Source organism: Eucyclogobius newberryi, unplaced genomic scaffold (genome assembly GCF_026437365.1).
Source record: "Eucyclogobius newberryi isolate DKJ021-1_F unplaced genomic scaffold, fEucNew1.0.hap1 SCAF_14, whole genome shotgun sequence".
In the NCBI taxonomy this organism is placed as follows: domain Eukaryota; kingdom Metazoa; phylum Chordata; class Actinopteri; order Gobiiformes; family Gobiidae; genus Eucyclogobius; species Eucyclogobius newberryi.
In genome coordinates, this window is record NW_027315768.1 from 15,595,884 (window position 1) to 15,601,263 (window position 5,380).

Sequence of the window (5,380 nt, forward strand, 5' to 3'; positions counted from 1 at the left end):
AAGGCTTTTTGATTGCCTCCTCCTGCATGGTATTAGTAAGAGGGCCGCCGCACATGTTCTGGGAATGAGTGCATCAGTATGACCTCTCATGTCGGACCTCCGCAGTATATGCTATTGGAGCGGTTTATAGTTTATGATTTATTCTGTGCAATTAGACTTAACAATTTGTAAAATTGTGAATATAAATGCCTTATTTTGGTGCGAGGTGCTTGAGCGAGCCCCACTGCAATGGGAATAGGATGACCTTGGGAGTGGACTACATCTCTGTCCTGTCTCATCTTCAGACAGCCGCTGTTTGACCACTATCTCGCAGATGCATTCTATCCGACACTTGTAACAATAGTGTAAATGGGAGGAAAATTGAGCTCACCTTAAAGGCCGACTGCAGTCCCTCTTGAAGCGCTGAAAGCCCTGGATGAGCCCGGTGCCCAGTGGCGGCTCCTAGTCCTTGTTTTGCTCCCTGAGATGTGTGTAATCAGAGAGAAAAGTCCGGTGCAGATTACAGTCTTCAATCAGTCAGTGAGGAAAATGATATGTACATCATTGTCTGTGGTGCACATCCCTGGCTCTGTCAGCGTGCATGCATATTACCTGTGTCAAAGCTGCCAGGCACATGACGAGAGACACTGAGAACCATCACCAATCCACCACTCAGGGGGTCGCTCAGTCCCCGAGAGCCGCCGCAGCCGCCGCACTCGCCGGGGAGACTCCACTCTGACCTCCGCGATGTTGTTGACACCGTTTAATGTACATTTTCAGAACCAAAAACGTCTCTGAAATCGCTTCTGAATGGACTCGGATAACAGCAAGTGCCAGTGCTCTTGTCACGGACTGAAAATAGTCACCCTCTTCAGACTATGAGTAAGTTGAGACCATTGTCGTGTCTGACCTTCAAATGTTACCCAAAAAAGAGACAAAGAGTTATTTTGTGCATTTAGTGTGAAAAGTATATCACCGCTGGGAGACTATCTTACAAATTATGACAGCTAATCTCTGTGCAATTGTATTTCGGCTACAAAACAAGCGCACACTGGGATTGAGAACAAAGACAAACATAATGTGGAAAATTTGACAGAGGTGTCTCATTGTGGACGATTCAATTTTCACAGCAGGGCCTAAGTGAAACATACATACGGTAAATGCAAAACAGCAGGATGGGAATTTCACAATAAAGACTTGGGATTTTAGCTTCCTGATTTGGAGCGGTGTCAAACTGTAATTTTGTCTTTAAATGCATTGTTGTAAATTAAGCTGACTTGTTTCAAAGGGATGATGGGTTTGGCCAGCGCACTATACTTTTCACTTTAAACATCCATCTCAGCTTCAAATGATGACCTTAAATGTATAAAATAAGCACTGGCGGGTTTGCATAATCGTTGCCACACCAGGTATCTTTTCACCTTGAAGTCCAGGGCCGCGCCGCAATGTCAACACACGCACTTTCCTGTTTGCCTCCACTCTGTCCTGCTGGGGGCTTCAGAGGGAGGTCACCAAATTGTCTCTGAAATAAAAAAAGAAAAAAAAAGAAATAGGCACTGACCTTCTGCTAAATTGGCCACATTGAGTTGAATATCAGGTTATTGAGTTGGTCCATGCTGCGCTTCCTCGCCTGGGGAAAAAAAGAGATATCCGCCATTGTCTGTTTGATCAAGGGCAAGAACGCGTAAAGAATGCAGAAATTTGAAGCACTTTTCGGGTGGCCAAATGCTTTTGAGAGGGAAAAACACAATTAGACAGCGGCTATAAACAAAATGTTGAGTATGACAGATAAGTGTTTTCTCCCCGCACACGTACAGTCTCAAAGCAATTTAATAAAAGCCAGACCAAACATATTGTAAATGAATGTAAAATGCCAACAATTCATTCATGGCACTGTACTTTCGAGTTGTTGATTCTCCGAGAAAGGCAAATAATAGTCATTTTCCAAAATTGCAGTCCTATCCTCCTCCAAAACGAAAACAGTTAAAATTGGGCAGAGGACTAAGAAGCAGCAGTATTTTGTATATCCGGGACAATATAATGTAATAAGTCATTTCCACCAACAGTTCACATTACCTCCCAATGCTTAAGAACTATAATCCCAATTGCATTTTGAATCCCACCACACATACGGGCGAATGTTATTGCATGATTATAATGTAGCTGCTCCATGTAGTTATTGTATTTATGCATTTTGCACATGAATTGGAAAAATAAGTTTGAAGACGAAGCCAGTACAATTACACCATTCAGCTGGAGTGGGATAAGCCAAAGCCGTCTGTTGTGATGAAAAGATCCAAACAAGTTGGTATAAATAAGATTTTGAATAACACCTGTCTGTCAACAAATACAATTGTGTGGCACAAAAAGTGTAGTAATCAAAAAATCTTCAAAATAATAATTTTAGATAATTGCGGCAAACTACAAATTTATAACCGCTACATGTGGTTATAAATTCTGCAGAACAGAAATGTTCCAAAATATTAGGGAACTAGACAACCACTGTCAAAGACAAGAGCTTTTAATTTTTTTTTTGTTCAAAACATAAAACACACACAAAATTTGGAACACTATCATGAAAAATAGGAATTAAAATAAAAGTTCCAGTTGGTCCACAGTTGGTCAAATTTGTCTGATGTCTGTTCCTATGTCAGTCCAGTCCTTGATCGTTGGTGGTGTTTGAGTCATCCATTTCTTTGTTTTGGCCTTATTTCCTGCCACCAAAAGTACATTCCAAAGGTATCCGCCAATTGTGTCCATGGCAGGAGTTTTGAGGGAAGTATACAGTTCTAAAATTAAGAGGGATGTCAATGTGAAAAACCGTCTGCAGAGCATTGTGAACTTCAGTCCAATACTTTGAGCGACAGGACAGAAGACTAGAGCAAGTTCAGTGCTCAAACGTTTACATCCATAAAAAGTAGAGAGCGCATTCATTTTTGAACATGCACATGACTGTCCAGGCTTCAGATCAGTCAGTTATTTCCAACTATTTAACTATATAAGTCCTGAATTCAGAACATGCCTGAAAAAGTCACCTGTTCTAGGCCTGGTTTGGTTCAAAAGCACAAATCGTGGGGTAGTTCTGGTTTAAGGCCACATTGTATCTGGCAGACGTTGGGGGGGATTTGCATTGGCAGTAGGTTTTGTTTCAGTCCACAAAGCAGTTTAAGAAAACCATATTCAATCACTGCCATTCCAAATCCTCTCCACATAGTCCAAGCTCTGTTGCTCCGTTGTCTATACAGTATTTTACTGCCGAAACGTTTTCTAGCCATGAAATTAGTCCATTTTACAATAAATGTTCACTAGTATTTCTCTGTGAAATAGATATCTGCCTTTAATTTTTCATTATATTTATAACCTTTTGTTCTGGACTCTATCTGACGTACGAGCCAGCTCCAGTTTGTGAAGGAGTTTGCTTCAGCTGGTGGTCAAAGTAAAATAACTGTGGCTGTGGTCACGCTCACCTGCCTCCCGATGTGTCTCCTCCTTCAAGGCACCGAGAGCACATCCACTTATGGGGCTTTTATCGCCACCGACTGGGGCAGCACACCTTGTCCAGGGGAGAGAGCATGACACTTCCTCAGGCAGGTCAGAGGTCAGGTAACCGTGACGACAGAGAATTATCCTTTGCTCTGCGTCGTCTCCCTTTAGGACAAAGCACAGTGTCGGGAGTGTTCGCATTGAAATTCACCATTTATTTATTATACTTATTTTGTTTTTAATCATCCAAACTTGTGGAAAATGTTCCAGTGGTCCCAGAAGTCTGTGTCTTGTGGGTTTCATTCCTGGAGGGAAGCAAAGATTATTACAATATTCAGATTACCGAGCAGGGGAAATTAATTGCGCTAATTAACATACAAGTAAATGATGATACCGTTAACACATTTCATTAACTCAAACTGTCATTCTATGTTCCTGCTGCACTTGGTATTGCATTACAATGAACAGGACTCATTAAATTATGCAAATGAATAGGAAACCACAAAATGGGCTGGATCTTTTTTGAATGGTTTTCTCCAAATTGACAAAGAGTTTAAAAGCATGTGCTCTCTGGCCAGATTTACGAGATAAAGCTTTTCATAGACTAGAGTTTGAATTATGTTCACATGCTCTGAAATCAGCCTTTAATACACTCGCTCATGCCACCATTGTTCATAATACTTAGAAATAGAGGCACCTAATTGGGAAAAATGTCCTAGTTAGTCCAGATACAGATTCAATTAGAAATCTGTTTTGTAACAACTATGATCAAAAACATGGAGTTAAATGTTTATGTTGTTTCTTTTTAACTGATCACCAACAATATTCCTTTATAATAAGTAATAGCCTATTTATTTAATACGAAACATTCACATTTGTCAATAGTAGTTACATATTGTTCTGAATGGAGTCGTTGTAATCCCTCATTCGTCCTGGAGTGTTTAATGTGAAAAAGGATTCAGTTGTTTGAAGCATCTGAGAACTGGTTTTGAACATTCTCAGTTGATTATTCTTTTTTGAGTAACAAAAGATATTTAAGAGAAGATGCTTACCATCGCCCTGCAAGATGTAAAGTTAATTTATCTTTTGAATTTGTAAAGTATAAGAATACTTTTAGCCGTTATAGCTTTGCACTACTTCCTATGCTAACTCATGATGCTGACGGAAAGAGGCGGGACCCCCATGGGCGGGGCTTACACCTGTCACTCATAAAATGAGGCCTTTTAGCCAGTGACCTGATATTTTAGATAAAGGACAAACTGTTGAATGTGAGTGGGATATGGAGGGACGGATTCATGAAATTTAAGCTGATAATAACTGCAATAATATGAATCAAAATGCACTGGGAGTGATTGGACATATTACAACCCAAGTCTTCATTACTTTGGGAGGAAAATAAATATGATCCTGTTTTCATGTAAATATCACTTTTTATACATGTATTTATTGATATGCATTATTCATTTATATGTGACAAAAATTAAACAGTGGGACATTCTCTGAATAAGTGGGAGGAGGGACAGGCATCAAAGTTGCTGTTGAAACCCAAAGAGGGACAGGTGGTCCTATGAAGTGGCACCATGGTGTTGAACAGTACCACATTCAACTTTAAACAGTAAAACAAAGTGTCCTCTGCTCTTCCTTTAGACTTTCAGACCAAAGTCAGTCATTTATAAGGCATAAACAGTCAATTTAGAAAAATAGGAAACCCACTGACATTTAGCGTAGTGACCCTTTTCTCTCACTTACGAGTCTTACATTTTCAATCTGACAACTTTTAATTTACCTTATGTTGTGGCTATGTATCTTTATGCCAGCAGATCCAAGTTATACAGTACATATTAGCACTCAAGGTCAAAGGGTAATTTCTGAATCTGTGAAACCAGCTGCTTTGGCTGTAGTGACATCTACTGGACTA

The 5,380-nt window shown here is 40.0% G+C and overlaps 1 long non-coding RNA gene across 2 annotated transcripts; it reads right to left on the reverse strand.

Annotated features, from left to right (window-relative positions):
• Positions 1-1,404: 1,404 nt before the first annotated feature.
• Positions 1,405-4,198, reverse strand: LOC140359161 (uncharacterized). Of its 2 annotated transcripts, XR_011926831.1 has the most exons (4): positions 3,841-4,198; positions 3,447-3,767; positions 1,541-1,609; positions 1,405-1,474 (listed from the first exon to the last, which is right to left on the reverse strand). It is a non-coding gene; the product is annotated as an uncharacterized lncRNA (long non-coding RNA). The 2 variants fall into 2 exon arrangements; XR_011926830.1 differs by having other exon boundaries at positions 3,447-4,198.
• Between the last annotated feature and the right edge of the window lie 1,182 nt (positions 4,199-5,380).